The following is a 20,971-nucleotide window of genomic DNA, read 5'->3' as shown; positions in this document are numbered from 1 at the left end:
CCTCATGTTAGCTGAGATTGTCAGAATGCAAGCTTTCTCTTACCTCCACCACCAGGGCAAGCTCTCCAGCACTGCTCTGGCTAAGCCACCCAATGCCACCATTGGCAGGAGGCAAGGTCAGCTTTCCTGCTTTCCTGCCCTCAGGTCCAGCTCACCTGCAGCCACACCTCCAGATCCAGCTCTACTGGGCTGCCCAGTCAGGTGAGGAGCCCACTACAGCCTGCAGGGGGCTAGGCCAGCTCTCCTTCTCTCACACTCTCAGGGCCTCACCCATGCCTTCACCATCAGGGCCAGCTCCACTGTATTACCCAGGTGGGGTGCAGGGTCCACTCTTCACAAGTGCTACAGCTAGTGAGAAGGCAATGATAGCTCTCCCGGTTATCACGCCCTTGGCCCCTGCTCTCCCAACTAACAAAGGTGGCAAGGTGGGAGGGATAGAGGGCATCACCCCTGAGGCCATGAGAGAGAGTTGGTGAGCTGGTCTAGTCCTTTGCTGGTTACTGCACTCGGGAGAGCAGGCCCTGCCACTTGTACAGAGCTGTGTGTGGGGAAGGGTATGACCCTCATGTACCCATGCCACCTCACAACAGACAAGTGTCAGGGCTAGCTCTCCCTTGTCCTCACCCTCAGAGCTGGTTTATCTGGGACCCCTCAACCAGGGCCAGGCCTGATGTGCTGTCCAGGCAAGGTGCATGGCCTGCTATCCTGAGTGCTGAAGGTGGCCACGGCAAGGCCAGCTCACCCATTCTCACAACTCTGCGATCAGCTCTTCTGACTGTCTGTGGTGGCAAGGGGGCACCCTGGTTCTTTTTTTTATTGCATTTTACCTGTGAAGTTGGGATGCTTATAGGTCTAGGTACTGATTTCTGGATTTGTCTTTGTTGAGTGGATATTTTGTTCTTTGGTTTCTGTTTCCTTTCTGGATTTTCCGAGAATGTGATGGCTGTGTATTGCCTGGTAGGAAATTTTTCTTGGACCTGATAGTTGTGGCCATTGGTGGTTCGAAGTAAAATGTGTCTCTGGGAATGAGCTGATACTTAGGAGTAAGGATAGGCTAGGGCGCTGAAGGTGTTCACAGAATGGAGGGCAGAAAGCTCAACCAGGAAATGCTTATTCTGTCTCCTTGGAATGGAGAAGGCAGTAAAGAGAGGTCACCACAGAGGGTCTACTATAGCTCTGAGATGAGACTGAGGGCTTGTTAGCTCACCTGTTTCCCTGGCCTGGTCAGCTGGTGTGTTCACAGGGAATGCCTGCCTGTTGGAGGCTGGGATACTGGGGTGAGTTGGGGGAAGGGAGGTTGGAGGAGAGATCTTTGTGATCCTTTGGGGATGGGGTCATAGAGGAAAGGAAGACCACAACAGGTTTACTGATACAGAGCTGGGGATGAGATTTGGGGTATTGGATCTGGAAGAACGGGAGAGGTATGGGTCTGATGTCAGCTAATTTGTTGCCCTAAGAGTGGCATCTGGATTAGCAAGGGGTGCCTGCTGGGATTGTGGGCTGGGACAAAGTAACAAATGGGGGTAGGGAGGTTAGAAAAAGAAGATCTGTGGGATCCACAGCAGACAGGAACCAGGGAGCAGAGAAGGCTGCCCCAGATGTTCTGCTGCAGATCTGGGAATGAAACTTAGGGGTTGGATCTGGGGAAACAGAGAGAAGAGATCTACAGGCAGCCTACCTGGTTTTCTGCCAGGCGTGACCTCCATTCTTAAAGGACAAAATGACTTGCTTCCATGTGGATTTTGCCCCAATCTCTTTTTTTCTCTACTAGTCTTGTGGCCCTTCCTGCCCAGTCTGTCTTCAGCATTTTATTTTCTTACTTTGTTACCATAGGCACTTCCAACTGTTTATTTTATTATTATTGTTATTTTAGACAGCAGTGGATTTGCTTGTTTATTTGTTTGTTTTTGTTTTGTTATTCTTTCCATTTTCCCCCTTTTATTGGATATTTTCTTTATTTACATTTCAAATGTTATCCCCTTTCCAGGTCTCCCCTATGGAAACCCCCTATTCCATCCCCCTTCCCCACCTCTATGAGGGCGCTCCACCCACCCACCCACCCACCCACCCCCCTACCCACCCACCCCCCTACCCACCCACTTCTGCCTTTTGGCCCTGGCATTTCCATACACTGGGGCATTGAACCCCCTTAGGTCCAAGGGCCACTCTTCCCACTGATGTCCAACAAGGTCATCCTCTGCCACTTATGCAGCCGAAGCCATGGGTCCCTCCATGTTTACTCTTTGGTTGGTGGTCTAGTCCCCGGGAGCTCGTGGGGGGTGGTGTCCTGGCTTGTTGACACTTTTGCTCCCTCCATTGGGGCTGCAAACCCCCTCAGCTCCTTCAGTCACTTCTCCAACTCCTCCATCCGGGACCCTGTGCTCAATCCAGTGGTTGGCTTTGAGCATCTGCCTCTGTATCTGTCAGGCTCCCATTAGCAAGCACTTCCCTCCCGGTGTGGCAACTGTCTATGGGATGGACCCCCAGGTGGGACAGTCTCTGGATTACCTTTCCTTCAGTCTCTGCTCCACACTTTGTCTCCATATTGCCTCCCACTTCCAACTGTTTTAAATTCCTTCTTTCTACCCAACATGCCTAGGAAAGCCTTCTGAACTCTCACTGGAAAAGCTGTCTCTGTCTCTCCATATAGGTTGACGTGACTATAGAGAAATGTTCACAGTTCTGACACTGTGAATCCTGGCTCTCAGTCTTGGCTAAATACACTTACGAATCCTTGACTTTATGTTGGCCCTCTTAAATGTCCTGCGCTGGATTATAAACTGTAGGGCTGATTGAGGTTGGGGGACAATCTAGTAGTATATTTCCTAGTAAAATTTCCTAAGAGAAATTTTACTCTGTACAGTTAATTTTGTTTCCCCCTATCTGGGTTGAAATTCATACCCTAGAAACAAACTCTCAGTATTTGGTTTTCTTCTTCATTCTTGCTCAATCTTCTTCTTTGGGGTTAAAATATTTAAAATATTGAGTAATGTTCTGTTCTGATGTACCACCAGCTATGAGATCAGAGTGTACCAAAGATCTGAATTGGCTTGGGTTTATAACTGCTGTGGCAGGAATGAAAATATTGAAAAGGGGTGGGTACCGTACCTATCTTTTTAGTTCTTATAAGAAAACAAACACGGTCCCACTTCTTGGTAAAATTTTCTGTATTAGCTACTCATTTTGTCTTTGTGACAAAATACCCCGACAGAGGCAACTGATGGGGGGAAGGGCATGCTTGGATTCACAGTCTACCATGGCAGAGAAGTGATGGTGGCAGGGACCCCAGGCTGCTGCCCACATTGCATCTACAGTCAGGAAGCAGCAAGAGAGAAATGCCTGTGCTCTGATAATTAATCCTTTGTTAAGAAGACTAATACTCAGCCTACAGAAGGGTGCTTCCCAAACTGATGATGGTGTTTCTTCTAATCTCAAAATCTGGAAATTTGGAAAATCCCTCACAGACCTGCCCAGAGTCTGGTCTCTATGATGATTCCAAATCCCATCAGGTTGACAACTGATACACTCACAGGGGGTCCCTGGGCTTTTTATTTGTAATTCTTCTCCACTGAACACATGAAATAAATTTCCTTCTTCTTCCTTTCACCATTATCATTTTTAACTGGACTACTGAGGATGTGTGGGAGATCCTCGGTTTTTAGGACTGCAAGGTGTTAGGCTCTAATTCTAAGAACATTTGGAATTAACATTTAAAAATGTTAGACAAAAGCCATTACTACAGAGAGAGAGAGAGAGAGAGAGAGAGAGAAAGAAGAAGAAGAAGAAGAAGAAGAAGAAGAAGAAGAAGAAGAAGAAGAAGAAGAAGAAGAAGAAGAAGAAGAAGAAGAAGAAGAAGAAGAAGAAGAAGAAGAAGAAGAAAATTGACATTTCGGGGACAGGTAGATTCAGTGGGTAAGAAGTACAGATCTCCAGGAGTCATGTAAAAAGCCAGACATGGCCATGCGGATGCCTGTAACCACAGTGCTAAAAGGGGCAGAGACAAAATGATTGCTGGGGCTTGCTGGCCATCAGCCTAGCTCCAAGTTCAATGTCAGATTCTGGCTTAAAAGAACATAAAGAAAGTGATAGAATAGGATACTTAGTATTCTACTCTGGCTCCTATTCATGCACAAACATACAACATGCACACACATGCATACCTACATCTACACACACACACATTAATATTTTTCAAATTAGCATTTCAATTAGTTAACATTTTAGTTAGGTAGGCTTGACTTGAATAAAGTCCTAGATAAGTAGGATTTTTGCTTTTTTTTTGCCTTAATCTTTACTGCTATTAAATCTCTCTCTCTCTCTCTCTCTCTCTCTCTCTCTCTCTCTCTCTTTCTGTGTGTGTGTGTGTGTGTGTGTGTGTGTGTGTGTGTAGGCCTGAAGTTGATGTCCTTTTTTGATAGATCTCCACTTTGTTTAGCAAGATAGGGACTCTCATTGAACCCAGATCTTGCTAATTCTCCTTGGTTTAGCTTGCCAGCTCCTCCCACCCCATGCCTTTACTCTAAAGTGCTGGGTTTACAGGTGCAGCCACCCTTGCCCAGCTCTTAAGTAGTATCTAAACTTTGGTCCTCCTCTGTTTGCATAGCAAGTACTGAGCCATCTCCCCAGACCAAATTCCACATTTTAGTTAATGTCTTTTGTCAAAAGGAAATGAAAACAAAGAAATAAACAGAGGCAACAATTCCTATATGTTAATATTAACACAGTTTACTAATGGTTCCAAGTGCTCACATTTGTGTAAAACATACAAATCCTTCAAGTTAAAAGTGCCAAGAATAGCAATCTAAACTTACAATAAGTTAAAAAAAATTAAAGAATGAAGTGGCCACAAATTTGCAACTCAGTTATTTTTAGAAACTCCAGAAACAGATCAAACCTGCCTCATGCTGTTTTAAAAATCAGAAGTTTCTGGGGTTTGAGGGATAACTTGGCAAGCTTGGTTTCCAACACTCGTGTGTGGCTGTTCATAATTGTCTGTGACTCTAGCGCCAGGATAATCTGATGCCTTAGGCTCCTGAGAGCACTTGCATTCAGGTACACTCATCCACACATAGACACATGCACAGACATAATTAAAAAAATAAGAAACAAATCCTTAAAGAAACCATACATTTACAAAAGTCTACTCAACTAGAATTCTCCCTGGTGGGTACCAAGATAGACAGACTTAGTGGTTTCCATGGTTACACAAATCACAGTAGAAACCTCCTCGACAACTTCATCTCAATGGTTCAACAGTACCCTGATGGCTCAAAGCCCTGAAGACCATTTTAGCCGTCTCTGTCATACAATAAATCCTTGTATCTTTGCTTGTCTTGTTGACATAATACCTGACAGAGGCCACCCAGTGATGGAGAGGCTTAGTTTGGTTCCTAGCTCCAGAGGCTACAGCCCATCCTGGCAGGGAAGGGCGCAGCAGCAGTAGGAGGAAGTCTCATCACATCCTACAGTCGGGGCAGAAAGCAATGGATGCTTGAGATCTGTTTGCTTCCTCCTTTTTACCCAGTCTGGGACCACAGCCCATGGAATGATACCACCTATATTTAGGGAAGGCCTGTCCAATTCAGTTAACCTAATGCAAGCAATCCCTTTCAGATTTACTCAGAGATTTGTTTCCCTGGTGAGTCTAAATCCCATCTGCTTGACATGCAGGACTAACCATCGCAACTCCCAAATACGAAAAATCTGCCCAAAGGAGCTTCCAAATTGACAGCCTGTCATGTAAACTGCACAAGAGGCCAGGTGGTTCAACAGAACTGACACAGCTTAAACGAAGCTAGTCCTTGGGACCCCAAGCTGAAAAGGAAGGCAAAGCCTGAGTGGTACCAATAGGGGAGAGACTTACAAGAATCAGACTTTCTCAAGAGTCCAAAGCACTGTCTAGACATTTGTTTCTATGCTTCCCAGAGTAGAGGTGAAAAGGTACTGATGCTGACTGGAACGGAATGAAGAAAAGCCTCTAGAATGACATGATCTCAGAGCCTCCATGAACCCAATCAGGGTCAATTTGTTCTGAGTGAGCTATACACTCAAAATTTAAAAAAAAAAAAAAAAAATGAAAAAAGAAAAAAAAAGAAGTTACCAGAGCAGTTAGTATCTGAGCCTGGGTCCTAACAAGCCCAGACAAGCTAAGCTGAGCAGCTCATGCCCAATAAACCAATTAAACAGACAAGCAATTGTGCAAAGCAGAAATGGGATATTTAATATGGCCACACTGGGAAGAGGAACAAAGAGGTTCAGTGTGCCCCTTCCCACTGACATGAGGTCTAGGTTGAAATAGAAAGCAAGAGGTAAATGTAACTAAGCAGTCATGGCCAATCAAGGTGTGGTTCTGCTCATCACTTGTCCCATCACCCATCCTTGTCTGGGCTCCAGTCTTCCTTGCAAAAATGGCCTGCCATGTACTCAGAACTGTGTGAAATCTTTCCCGGGGGACAAGTTCCTCCTCTGGCTAGCACCAGCCTTCAGTCTATTCCTTTCCCAGCATGCGATTCTTGGGGACATTCCAGTCCTGGGGAATAACTATCTCAATAGTCTGGTTGCCACAGGGAGGAACACAGGGTTTCTTTTCGGATTATCTCTGCTCCTGCCAGGATGTTACAGCATCACCAGAAACTGTCCTCTCCCTATCCATCATCATGGACTGTCTGTCCTTTATCCTCTGCAGTGCAGAATGCCTTGCGTTCTGTATGGGACACTCACCTGTGCTCCAGTGCAGCTGTCAGTTATTAAGGAGAGTCACACTTCAAAGGCTCATAACTCTTCTTTTTGCCTTTTCCCATATCCTTAAACCTTAATCTCTTCTAACCACTTCTCAATCATACAAGCTATAGAGCAGAGAAGCTGACTAGTGATGTCAACCTTTATCCTAGAATAAATTCTGTATGCTTTTTAGTAAAGACAAAGAAATCTATTCTCATAAACAATAGTGTTACTGTCTGCTAATCTGCTTTGGAGAAGAAGTAGAGAACTATTGAAGATTTCTTTACCAAATTGTCTTAAAAGGCACTTTCTCTTTTTAATTAGCATATTAATTGTACCTACTTCTAAAGTTCAGTTGGGTTATTTCTCTTATGTATACAACCTGTAATGATCAGATCAGGGGACTTGGTGTAATACTATCTCCTCAAATTTTTATCAATTCCTCCTGTAGAAACATTCAAACTCCCCTCTGCTAGCTCTTTTGAAATCTATAACTGCGTGTCATCTATCCTGGTTATTCTACTGTATTAGAGAACAATTTGTCTTCTCACCTTTGCTCTCCTGAAGGCTGTATCTTTTCATTAGCATCAGAGGGCCTCTGGGATCATCTCTGAGTCAGGGAGGTGAGGCAAATCCTGTTCTATTACGGGCCCCTGGCACATGTGCCTGACAGTAGGCACATGTATCATACCTGCTTGCCGAAGGCCTCACAATCCTGCCTCCTACAGACAAGGATTCTTTAACTGGGTGTTAGAAGCTCCTGTCACTTACTGGCATCATAAAGAACAGTTTCAAACCCAACCTCTAACTGAGGTACTTTTGGCAAAAGCTGGGAATTCATAGTCGTCCTTCTGCCAAGGGTTATTGATACATGCTTGCCCGCCTGGTAGGAATTGCAGTTTGGCATCTCAAGGATAAGGAGAGGTGTGCCAATAGAACAGACAGGGGAAGCCCTAACAGTGGGTCTTCCCTAAAGTCATCTGAAGGAAAAGGCCAGGTAGAGGGTAGATGGTAATTTTACGGTGAGGGTGTGGAGGGGTCTGCCCCATATAGCTCCTGAGTAAACAACACAGAAACATCAGACTTTATTAACAAACCGCTGGCACTGTGCAGGACAGGTTCTGAGCTTTTCCACCCCCCACTGTTAGAATATTAATAACCAGGTAAATGCCCTGTCACTTGCCATCTGAGTCTGGTTCTGCTCCAAGTCCGTCCTCAGCTTCTCTTGGCCATGTGCTCATGGTCCATCCTGACTCATGGCGACATCCTTCTTCCCTCTCCTCTGTCCTTCTCCTCTTGGTCTCAAGACTTGAGATCCACTCACTCTCTCTGAAGTCCTGCCTTCCTCTCTCCCCTGCCCAGTCACGGGCTCTAGCCTTTTATTCACCAGTCAGAGATTTTTGGGGAGCATTCTTGACAGCACAATGCCCATGTTCAGACTGCAGCCTGATCTTGGGGTGCAGAAGTCGGCATCTGAATACACAGTGCACAAGACCAACCCTAACACAAGGGTTCTGTCTTCGCCACCACAGGGGATCTGTACATGTCCTGTAGTACCCTTGACCTTTGAACTATAAATAGAAAATACTCTGGAAGAGAAGAAAGTTTTTAGTAAGAATTGTAGAGGGAGAAGAGGCCCATCTTGAGAGATCAAGAAAAGCCTCCATGATAAGAGGTTTGTTTGTTTTTCAAGATGTCAGTACAATCATGCTCTCCATTGCTGAAGACATACCAGGCCCTTCCCATTACACCTGCAATAAAAACATCTCTAACACAGGATTTTGTCTTTTTATCAGTCTTCTCATTTTGCAGTTTCTTGTTTGGTGTTCCAACAGAGCTAGCCTGTCTTCAGTTTTCCCAGTCTACCCTGTTCTGGAGCTCCTTGTTCACACATCAAGTCAACTCAGACATAATCTCTGGTCAAACCTGACCTCAGCTCAGGAGGCAGTTCCTTAGAGAAGGTTTTCCTGGCCTTATTAATGCATTAGTTCCTTTCATAGTATCATAGTATCCTTTCTGATGTGTCCTTATAATTTGCACTTTAGTGTTGATTTTATTTTGTGTATAGTTATTATTTTGATACCACAAGAATTCTCTATAAATTCTACTTATTGCTAGTGGTATTACACTGCCTTTAAGAGAACAGGCAAGCAATAAAATATTTACTGGAGAAATAAAAAATGAAAATAAAAAATTGCTGAGAGATAAAATGGGGGGAGAATAAATGAATGAGTGTTCACATTTGCTTCATGCTAGCATCCCTGGATAAAGAGCATCTCAACATGTAATGGGAACATGGTCTACCTGAATTTACTCAATACATATCTATATATTTTGGAAATCACAGTATACTACACAGATGTACGAGAGACTGCCCTTTATTTCCCACTGTTAAAACAATTGTCATACTTTTTCCAAGTTTAATAAACTGTGCATGTAATATATCTTATATAAACGTAGAATCATTCTATATGTGTGTGTTGCTTCTTTCTCTTAGTGATGTTATTCTCCGTTGTTGGCGAGAATGCCTTTGAACTCTTTAAAGTGCTAAATATATTCTGCTTCATGAATGATAGTGATTTAAATACCTTTCCATCCATTGTCGTGGCTCGTCAGTTTATCCGTGAATAGTTAATATTTACGGGAGCCTCAAGGACTTGCAGGTAAATAGGTAATGCAAAGAATCTGGAGCAGGAGGGTTTGGGGGAAAAAAGGAGGTAACTTCTAGGGAGCTGGAGAACATTTACTTACTCCTTGGTGGGTGATATGCCCTGGAAGAGTATATGTCAAACCAGGACTCCCTGTGGTTCAGGTGTGTGCTCTGGCACGCGTGCCTGACCTTCAAACACTAACCCTTCCTCCCCGCGAGGATAGCAACTCTGCAGGCTTAAACTATGACTGGTGTTTAGCAGCCACGCGCCGCCACGTGCCATCGCAGACCCGCCCCTTGCTGCTCCCGGCCACGCCCCTCACACGCGGCTATCCAGACGCTGCTCGCGGCCCCGCCCTCTGGGGAAAAACCTCCGCAACTACAACCCGCCCCTAGTGTAGCCACGCCCCGAGTCTCGGGGCCACGCCCCCGTAATCCGGGCCCCCGGGGCTGGCCCGCCCCTAGGCCGCTCGCCGGCGCGGAGGCGGGGCCCTGCGCGATGACGTGGGCGGGCGTGCGCGTTGACGGCCCGCGTCTCTGTTAGTCAGCGGAGCGGCCGAGGCCGGACGTTGCGGCCGAAACGCGGAGCCGCGAGCAGGATTGAGTAGCGGCCGCGGCCACCGCAGGACGGCGCCGCTCTCCGCTACGGGCTTCCAGGTCGCCGTTGGCTGCACTGCCGGGTGAGTGCGCGGGCGCCGCGGCTCCGGCAGCCGCCGCTGTTCCCCGGCCGTGACCCCCTCCCGGGAACGCGCGCGGGGCGGGGGCGGCGCGGGAACAATAGCGCGGGCGGCGGGGGCAGCGGGGGGCGTGGTCCACTCCGGGCGACCTGGCTTCCCCGCTCCGGCCGGCTTCCACGTCGCGCGGCGGGGAATGGAGCGGGTGGGCGGCAAGTTCGGAGGTGCTCCCGCGGAGGTCGGGCCGACGCGACCGTGCATGGGTCTCCCGCACCCACGGGGAGCGTGTTTTGACTGTGGGCGGTTTCTTTGTGCGGACGTGCGTGCGGCGACGCCGAGAAGAGCCGGGTGGCCGCGAGCGCGCCGGCCTGCGGGCCGCGCCTTGAGAGGGGCGCCTGCCGCTGACCTTTTGACTTTCCCCTGCCGCTGTCTCTTTGTCTTGCGCTTGGGTTCCTAGTCCAGACAAGGTAGAACCAAGTCCATTGTAAAGTACCGTAAGGAACGCATTACATTGTTATTCCCGAAAGTTTCCCATCCCACCCGGAATTTAATATCATGTTGACTGCACAGTGTCCGGTAGTTGCTATTTTTACTTCTGAAATTAAGTGATCTTTTCAGTAGAATTCTGGTCTGTCGGTCTATTGTGTTTTGAGATCAGCATCCACTAAGGACCTGGTCAGTTAGAACATATGTTTATTTCATTCATTCATTTGGCAACTGTTAGTTCTGTATCCAGATGGAGAAGGTGTGAAGGCCAAGAGAAAGACCCTTAAGAATTAGGGTACTATGGAACAGAATAGATGTGCCTTTAAATGAGACGATTATATAAGGGATGTATGTTAAGTAAGGTATTTGGCTCATTTGACTGGAACTTCCAAGGATAGTGTTAGGAAGAATATCTAGGTTTGGCTTAAATATACCATCTTTATTATTAAATCCTACCTACCCCCCTTGTCAATTTTCTTATCATTGGTAATGGTTACTTCAGTTCTCTTATTGAGGCTGTTAAACTTGGAAGGTTTACTGCTGTGTCTGTCGAAAGCAAGTAATCAAAATGGTACTTAGAGGCCTATCTTGCATCATTTCTCCATTACCAAGCATGGAAGTCATACTCATTGGGTTGATTAAAAGACTTTTATAGACAAAAATTTAAAATAAAGCCTTAAATTCTCCACGAAGTTTCAGAAGTGTCACATATCACTCTCAGTTTGCTAGATCATAAATTAATAGAGGAAACTACCTGTTAAAGACCACCAGAGGGTTTGGAATCACTTTTTCACTTCTAGGATATTTTTTTCCTATGTAAATAAAATAGAGGATTGTGGCTTATGTGTATATGCATATATAAAAAGTTGAGCAGCCATACTTAAAAGTCAGAGATGCTCCAAACTCTCCAAATGAAACATTTACAGTGTCTTGTAGATAAAGGGGATTTGCTTGGTACTTTGTTATCAAAGTTGAGAACTTTGTCCACTTCTAGTATTTTAGGTAAGAGCTTTCTCTAGTCGTGTATGAATACACCCAGACACAACAGTGATGATTCATTAGAAATCTAGCATGATTGCATTTATCTTCCTTAAAAAAATTATGGTTGTGGGTGTGCCTGCATGATGGTTTTGTGGGGTGGGGTCATACATGCCGCTGTGTGCATTTGGAAGCCTAAGAGCAACTGTGTGGGCTTCGTTCTCTTCTTCCACCTTTCTGTGGGGTGTGGACATGGAACTTGGGTTCCCAGGCTTCTAGGAACCTTACCCTGTGAGCCGCATTTATCCTTTTGTGACTATTATTTCACAAGGGTTTCAATGATTTAAGTTGAAAAGTCAGCAGTCTATGTAAATGTATTTTACAAGTATTTCTAGTAGTTCAGAGTTGATTAATTTTTTTAGAGGCACTTACTAGAAAGGTTAAGTTTTAACTTGTACTTATCCAGCTCACAAAGCGTATGGGTTTAAAACTCAAGTTTTGGTGCATTTCCACTATTTGAAAACTATTTCTTTTCAGTATGAAAGTAGTTCAGATGAACTTATTTACTGGTAAGATAGGAATGAAAAAAAAAATAAGAAAAAGGAAAAGTCTTGTTACTATGAGATACAGGTCTTGAGGCAGCAAACTTTTATTGCTTTATCTAGTTAAATATATTGGGTTCTGGAAGGGACTCCAGAATTAAGAAATTATTTGAGTGATTCAGACTCTGTATAGATTCAATTAGGTTGTTTTCTAAATTCTATTGTTTAAACAGCTTTGTTGTTGTTGTTGTTGTTGTTGTTGTTGTTGGTATTTAATTCACATAAAAGAGTTGCCCTTCTAGAGTATACTTTTTAGTGGTTTATTAATTATGCATTCATCACTACTATACTATTTTGGGTCATTGTTGTGCACAAAGAACCCCCACCCCTTTTAAAAATAATCTGGTGTTTGAAAGGAAGAGAATATGTTACCTTAATGAGTTTTATCAGCATGACAGACTAGGAAACTATATACTTCCTGCTCCTTGCAATCCTGAGAGAAGTTAGCTGGAAAGGGATTAGTGTAAGAGTAAATTGAGGCACAAATGGTGGTGCATGCTGTAATCCCAGGATTTGGGAGTCTAAGGCAAGATGAGTTTGAGACTGTTCTGGGCCCCAAACTAAAGAATAAATTGTATCAAAATGAATACAGTTAGGATCATAATTATTTTCTCTATAACCAGTATTATGGAAATAGGCTGGAGAAGATACTAGATGGCAGTTTAACAGTAATTTGTTGTTAATAACTAGCTGTAAACCATCCTAGTGGTATCAGGGGTTGCTGAATAGGAGCCAGCTTCTTGTTGTTTTGTTTTGCCTGTCACTTGACAAATTTGAGTCATCTCCATACTTGAGATGCTTTACCTCAAGTGTAGAAGTATGTCTGACTTAGGAGTCAGTTCTCTAGAAGACTGGTCAAGTCAGTGGTATGGATTTCTGACTGATGTAGGACAAGGAAGTCATAACCCTGGAGCTTTACACATGAATCACTTGCTCTTTGAATTGTGATGCTTGTTGTCTTAGTCCTGATCACAGCCTGACCATCCAGGAGCTGTGCATTTCTACCCTAATGCAGCTCTGGTTCAGGATTCAGAGTTCACTAACAGGTGACAGGAGTACTGACATGAGTCATCCTGTCATTCAGAGCAGTAGGCGTGCCTAAGACAGTCCTGGAACCTCTGTTTCCCTGTAGTTTGTCATTAGAAGTGTGGCCTCTGCTCTGCAAGCTCTTCGTTGGAGTTGTTGAGTGACTGGAAAACTTCAGGCAAGAGAAGTAAGAATCAGAGAAAATTGTTAATTTGTCTCTAGTATCAGACTTATGCAACAGTTTTTGATAAAAGCTAGATTTTTTTTTTTTTTTTTTTTTTGGAGTGGCAAATTCTATTTGCTTCACAGCACCATGCCTTCTGATGAAATACTCTTCCAAGACTGTGGAAGATGGGAAAATGGGGAATTCATTATCCCAAGAAGCTTATGGGTTTAAGGCATGGTTACAAGTGAATTATGCTCCTTTAAAGGATAGGAAAAGCCTCACCCTACCAAAGCCTGCTGCAAATCTCTGAACACTAGGGGTGTGTGTGTGTGTAAGGGGCGTGAGGCTTTGAGAAAATTTGTGCCATTTTCTGTATGATGTAAGTTATATCACAAATAAAACAAATAACCTACATCTCCTGTTACATCTTATAGAATTCAGATTTGGTTAAAATTTGCCAATTTAAAAAAAAAAAAAGTTTAGGAACCAAAACATAGGAGATGGCTAGCATGTCTTTAGGATCATCTCTGAGTCCCACTCCATATTCCACATGTAACTAATTTTGTGAGATAGCTAGTTATACAGCATGTCTAAGCCAGCCTTACTAGCCTTTACATGAGAAGACAATACCATACTCTTATAGTGTCCTGCAGCTTACTTAGGCAGTACATGGGACTGCTGTGGTTCTTGGTGGTAGATAAACATTCAGGAAGCTTTATAGAGTTTTCAGGAAAAAAATTTTTTTCCGCTTTAAATGACTTAAAAATGTCAAATGAATTTTTAATCATTTTGATGCACAGTACATATTCAGATTCTTCAGGATATGCCAGTTGTTTATGTCTGCATCTCTGGTGGATTTGTTAAAGTATGAAAATCTCAACTAATCTGAGTTGACTGGGATTATTTGTGTTAACATTTGGACTGGTAATCTTCTCTGATTTAAACTTTGGAAACAATCCAAAAACAAATAATGATGTCTGGTATAATGCCACCACTCCACCCCACAGCCTACCCCCCCCCCTTTTAAAAGCCATTTCTCACAACACAGTATTCCCTATGCTTTCTTAGGTTTATTTTGGCAAATATCTGCAAAGTAGGAATGTTGGAGCTGAGAATAATTCTAATCATGTAACACAATTGAAGAAAATGGAACGCTGTTTCATCTTTTATGTTTAATCTTATTGAGGCCTTTGACTTGAAGAATGCAAATTTATTAGAGATCTGGTAACTACAGCAATTCCTTGGAGTTATTAGTGTTCTCTGCAGTTTCTGGGGATATAATAAATGGTATATGGCATTTCTTGTTCCTTCTTGGGGATAGCAACTATGAAGACACTAAGACACTAAGACAGATTCACTGAGAACCATTTTAGGCCACTTTAGGTAGTAGGTGGTTTGGAAGCCTGACACGTACTGAAGTAAAGTCAATCTCTATTTTATAGTCTGAGTCTAACTTCTCAGGGAATAAAGACAGCATGCAAGCAAGCAAGCAGAAGCAAATATGTTGGCCATTTCATTAGGAAATTTCTTTTGCCTATGAGATATTTGGAAATGTCCCAACCTTAACATGGCTTAGCCTACCTTTAAAAAATATTGCTTGCTTTGTAAAGAGCAGAAAGCAAAGTATCTTTCCTAAATTTGGTTGTAGTTGAAAGTGTACAGAAGAATCAAAATCACAAAAGGCAAACCTCACTGAAGTTGTTTCAAAAGAGTAATGAAAAGTATGAACAGCAGATGGTAGAGAAGACATTGCTGATACTGCAGTCCTCCAACTTGTATTGAGGCTATGAAGTAAAGCTTGATCTGTGCTCATAGCACTTTTAAGAAATAAGTATTTCTCCAGTACCGAGCAGCTTTCTAATGTGCAGAGGACTCAGCCTGTCAGTCACCACGTTGCTAAGGACAGCTCCGTATACCTGCCTTGCTTGGTAGGGAGCTTTAAAGCAGTGAAGACTTCAAATTTTCTGAAGTCTGTTAGTGAGGTAGGAACTCCCTATTCCTGAACTCTTAAGAGGATGGGTCTCTGGCTCAGAAGTTGTTTGAGTCAACTGAAGGTGATAGAGATAGGGAAAACACTATTGCTACAAAGACTAGAGAAAGGGTCACTTTGTAGTCAAAGCAAACTCAAAGCAGTAAGGCTTTGTTATACTGAGAATTTATTTACATTTCATTTAATTCTGACAGAGAGGTACACCAACTTTAATTAGCATTTCAAAGACTTAAAAAGTGACACAGTTGACCTTCTCACTGTGCCAGCTACCCACTAGGAAACTGTTCCTGTGGATCCTTCCAAAGATAGGTGATTCAAGTACAAGTGAATGTAGACCTCTCTTATTCGAAACTTTAGTCTGGCTATATTTCAGAATTAGGGCTTCTTCTGTAAAATGAATTTTAGGAAGATGATAAGTGTATCTACCATTTTGTGCAAATCCTGATAGGAGGTGTATCCAACCTTTTGACAGTGACAAGACCTTGTCAAGTATAGGGCTCCAAAAAACAACTTCAGCAGCAGCAGCAGCAGCAGCAGCAGCAGCAGCAGCAGCAGCAGCACCTCCTCCTCCTCTTGAGTTTTAAGAAGGCTTACTGTTTGGTGTTAAGCCACCTCATTGACCTCAGCTAAGTGCAAGCTCATAGGCCACAGGTTGAACATACCTGCATGTAATCAAACACTAATAAGTATAGATACTACAATAATTGGCACGAGTAAAGAAACAGAGTCTCTTGCCAGTTCTTGCTACCATAGAGGGCACACTTATTTTTAAGAAACATTTCACCTTTATTTTCATGGATTTTTGGTCTTTCCCAAAGGGGACCATACTGAATACCCACTGTCCTTCTTCCCTTTGTACCTAAGTGTTGTAGATTTGCTGTTCTTTGCAGATTTTTTCCCCCAATAGAGCTTTATTTCATACCACTGTGTAAATAACATTTTAGGTAGTTTTGTGATATTCCATTGTTCTCTGTTGGCCTCCTATAATAAAATGCCTTACATAGGGCAGATTAAACAACAGAAATATGTTTCTCACAATGACCAGTTGGTTTCCTAGGTTAGGGCCCTCTTTTTTTCTCCCTGTATTCTCACATGGACAGAGAGTGCTTCAGTCTTTTCCTTTTCTAGGGACATTATTTATTTCACCCTATGAGCTCATCTAACATTAGTACTTCCCAATGGTTGCATCTCCAAACACTGTCATTGTGGAGGTTATGATTTTGATACATGCATTTATTTCATCATGATGGTGTGCCATTTGCCCAGATGTGTTGGCACATGCTTTAATTCCGATGATCTGAGTTTGAAGTCAGCCTAGTCTACACAGTGAATTCTAGGGCTACATCTTGAGACCCTGTCTTTAAAAAAGGAAGGAGAGCTTTTAAAGGTACTTGCTCTTTCTGATATGCAGTTAGGTTGCTTTTGACCAAGTAGATTATCTTGTGCACACACCACTCGATATTATGTAAAAAGAGTATAATAGGATAAATAGAGGTAAAACTGAAGGCTCAGAGTGTTTGTGCACATGTAATTTTGATACTTGTAACTGAAGTTGTCCAGTTTCCATTGGTCCAGGATTGGGTAAGAATAACTGCTTTTTTTCTCCATTGCCCTTAGGAGTGAGATTAAGAATCATGGAAGGGCTATTTGTATTTTCTTTCTTAGGAACTGACTTTATCCTTGATTTGTTGTTCATTTTCTTAGGTTTGCAAAATTTATTTATTTTTTTCCATATGGAAAGAGTTATAGAAACATATATAAGAGTTAAAATCAGTTGTGAGCCACCATGTGAGTGCTGGGAACCTGAAGGGTCTCTGGGAGAGCAGTAAGTGCTCTTAGCTAACTGCTAAGCTATCTCCAGCCCTAGTTTTTTTTTTTTTTTTTCCTTTTTCCTATTTTTTGTTTAAAATTTTCTGCTGTTTTCCTTTTTCTTTCTTTTTAAACTTTTTAAAAATGTTTTATTAATTCTTTGTGAATTTCACAGTCCCACTCATCCTGTCCCTTCATATCCACCCTGCAACCTCCCCCCAAAAGAAAACAAAAACTAAAAATAAAACAACAACAAAACAAAACAAAACCTTTTTGCTGTGGAAGCTGCCATATAACACTGTGTGTCACACTGTGTGCCCCTTCTGTCCACACATCTTCATTTGCATATGTTCATTGCAGTGAGTCTTTGGTCTGGTTTGAGGCCCCTGGCTTCTAGTACTCTATTAATACTGGATCCTCTCTGGGACTCCTCTTAGATATCCTGTTGTTGTCCTGTGTCATGGAGATACTGCAGCTTTGGATCTGCAGGACTGGCCCCTTCACTCAGAGTTCAGAGATGAGGTAGATATTAGAATGGGTCAACTCAGAGCCCTGGATCTGGGCCTACATGGAAACCTAATTGGTCAGCACTCCTCTGAGTCACTGTGGCTAGCTTCCCTGCTTTGCCCAGCAGAGGGTGGAGCCAGCTCTTCCTCTCTCATGACCTGGGGGGCTCATCTTACCTGACTGCATTTCTTTGTTTGCTGACCATCCCACCAGTCCCTGGCCCTAATTGTTGCTGAGCATGGTAGCAAACACTTTTAATTTCAGCATTTGGGAAGAAGAGGCAGGCATGTCTCTGTGAGTTGAAGGTCAACCAGGTATACAAAGTCAGGACAGCCAATACAGACAGGGCTTGTCACATAGAGAGACTAAATCTGACAGCCAATACAGCCAGGGCTTGTTACATAGAGAGATTAAATCTTGACACCCGCTCCCCACCCCAAAGACCCTGAAGTAATTTACTACTGATGCTGAGTAAGCTAGAAAAAAAATGAGAACTCAGGGAAAATGGGATTCTAGAGTATTCTGATGGTGTAAATAGTTAATACTAATGCAGCTTACCATGTTTCCAAGTACTATTCTAGTGTTTTTACATTGCTTAAGCATCCCATGATGACCTGAGGCATGCTAGCCGATTTTGCAGATGAGAATACATTTATAGATTACTGGGAGGTTGTTGGTGATGTTGATGAACAGTTTATTTAAACAAGAATCTAAATTCAAGTTGATTAAATGGTGGAGTTTTGTTGCTGTTTTGCTTTTTGGTGTGTGGATATAGACAACCTTTAAAAAATGAAAATGTGGAGTCCAAAAAGTGGGTGAAAATGGGAATGTTTAGGGAAGAACATATTTGGTTGTCATAGGATTAGTGTTTTCCATAGGATAGGCAAATCAGTTTGTGCTTTTCCAAGGAATCTTGGTGTTTGGAAGGTGAATATTTCTGACTCTGATCTCTGTGGCATTTGTTTTTTCAGAGAAGTAGGGCATTCAGGCAAGCAGAAGAGATTGGAAGTGTAGGGAGTTTGAAGCACTGGTTCATTTAAGGTTTGAAATTTTGAATTTAAATCTATCTAAATCTATCAGTCTAGTTTGTGACCTCCTCTAACCCCCAAATACCACATTATTTAACTGATTATAAAGATATACAAGTAAGGCATTGAGATTTATTCAGGGTCAGGTTTTTGCCATGTTTAACACAGTTCTTATGGGAGTTGAAATCAGTAGAAGAAATGGCTCAGTGGTTAATAACACTTGCTGCTCTTGCGGAGTACCCAGATTATATTAACAGGACTCACAAGTGGCTCACACCTGTCTGTAACTTCAGTTCAGAAGACCTGCCTTGAAGTATACACATGGTACACCTATATGTAGACAAAACATTGATACAGATAATAAGTAAATCTAATTAATATTTATTAATTAATTAATATTTTGTGACTGGATTTGTACTATATGACTCTGGCTGGCCTGGAACCATCCTCTTGCCTGTGCCTCCTTCCTGGGTGCTATTTTTGAAGGCTAGCACCACCACACTCAGCTAAATAAATCTTTTAAATAAAACAGTAGGAAGTGTAGACAGGTGGGTAGATACATAAGATTTCCAAGAATTTCATAGTGTGAGGGTTGGCAGGTTTGCAGTCTTTGGCGTAAGTAGGTAGGAGAAGAAAAACCAGTGTTTTTCAACCTTCCTAATGCTGTGACCCTTTAATACAGTTCCTAATGTTGTGGTGACCTCAAATCATAACATTATTTTCATTGTTACTTTATAACCAATTTTGCTACTGTTGTTAATTGTAAAGTAAATATCTGTGTTTTCAGATGGTCTTGGGTGACCCCTGTGGAAGAGTAGTTTAATCCTCTAAAGGGGTCATAACCCACAGGTTGAGAATCTCTGTTTTATGTACTCTTGAGGCAGAATTTCATCTTCAAACAGTTGGAGGCCTGCCCACATTATCAGGTACAATTTCTTGTGCTTAAAGTCTTCTGATAATAGATATTAACATTTATAAAATATCTCCTTAATAACTCCTAGATTTGTGTTCAGTTGAATATCTTGGTATAACAACATAGCAAGGATAACCCCAAATTTGATTATCACACCAGCTTAGTACAAAAGAAGAAACAAGGAAATAGGCTTTTTAAAAAAGGTGTGCTGAGAGTAGTAACAGAGAATCATGGACTCTGACATGGATGAGGAGGTTAAGTCAACATGTGCATAGCAGACTTCATAGCATAGAGATGCTGAAATTTTCTGTTAGTACTTGGGGACGATTTCACTAGTGCAGTGGTTCTCAACATGTGGGTCTCCACCCCTTTGGGGGTTGCATATCAAATATTTACTTATGACTCCTAACAGTAGCAAAATTATAGTTACAAAGTAGCAGTGAAATAATTTTATGGTTGGGGGTCACCACAACATGAAGAACTGTGTTAAAGGGCTTAATTAAATTAAAGAACAGTATTAGGAAGGTTGAGAGTCATTGCACTAGGATACCAGTTACTGGCATTAATAATGTCCAGGATGATCCTGGATGTTGGGTACTGAGATGGGAAAGAGAGTTATAAATTTTTGGAATCAGGAAGATACTAGATTAAAGAGAGTGGGGCTTGGAGTATAACTCAGTGTTAGAAGCTTGCCTAGCAAGTACAAAGCCCTGAATTGTGATATGCATTGTGTGTGCATGCGTAGAAGGGTTAGCCTGGATATGTGCAGTCAGCTAGCCATGATGGGAATAAAGATGTATACTATTGTTGGTGTAAATATTATTTGAGGTTTCTACCCAACCTTAGATCATTAGTTCCCAAATTAAAGACAAAATCTTTATATTTATAATAAGCCTTAAAGCTTAGAGCTGGACTGATACCATCAACCCTCTATGCTATTTTATGTATTTCCTGTCAATTACTCCAAGATAATACTTGCCATGTTCCACCTAGGCATTCCTACTCTTAACAGGCTGGCCCTAATGGCCATGCACTCATGATCTGCCTACCCCATGGTGGCTTTTCCTTCTTCTTCCTCTCTTTGTGGTCTCTGCCTGAGACCCCAAGCTCAGTGTCTTACTTAGGGTTTCCATTACTATGAAGAGACCATGACCAAGGCAACTCTTTTTTTTAATTGGTTATTTTATTTATTTACATTTCAAATGTTGTCTCCCTTCCCCATCCCCCCTCCACGAATCCCTCACCTCCTCCATCCTCCCCTTCGCCTCTAAGATGGTGCTCCTCAACCCATCCATCCACTCCTACCTCACCCCTCTAGCATCCCTCTTCTCTGGGGATCAAGCCTCCACAGGACCAAGCACATCCCCTTCCACTGAGGCCAGACAAGGCAGTCCTCTGCAACATATATATAGCAGAGACCAT

At 42.8% G+C, this 20,971-nt stretch overlaps 1 protein-coding gene across 5 annotated transcripts in view; it reads left to right on the top strand.

Moving 5' to 3' along the window:
- Positions 1 to 9,871: 9,871 nt before the first annotated feature.
- Positions 9,872 to 20,971, top strand: part of Mapk8 (mitogen-activated protein kinase 8) — a 74,085-nt gene continuing 62,985 nt past the window's right edge. For 2 of the 5 annotated variants that reach the window (XM_021203479.2, XM_029541923.1), the window contains exon 1: positions 9,895 to 10,050. The gene's annotated coding sequence lies outside the window, so the exon portion shown is untranslated. Of the gene's footprint in view, positions 10,051 to 20,971 lie in introns of all 5 variants that reach the window. The other 3 variants (XM_021203482.2, XM_021203481.2, XM_021203480.1) reach the window with 2 other exon arrangements.

This window comes from Mus pahari, chromosome 8, assembly GCF_900095145.1.
Source record: "Mus pahari chromosome 8, PAHARI_EIJ_v1.1, whole genome shotgun sequence".
Lineage (NCBI taxonomy): Eukaryota > Metazoa > Chordata > Mammalia > Rodentia > Muridae > Mus > Mus pahari.
Note: the sequence above shows the minus strand (reverse complement) of the source record. Positions and strands in the feature narration are given on the sequence as shown.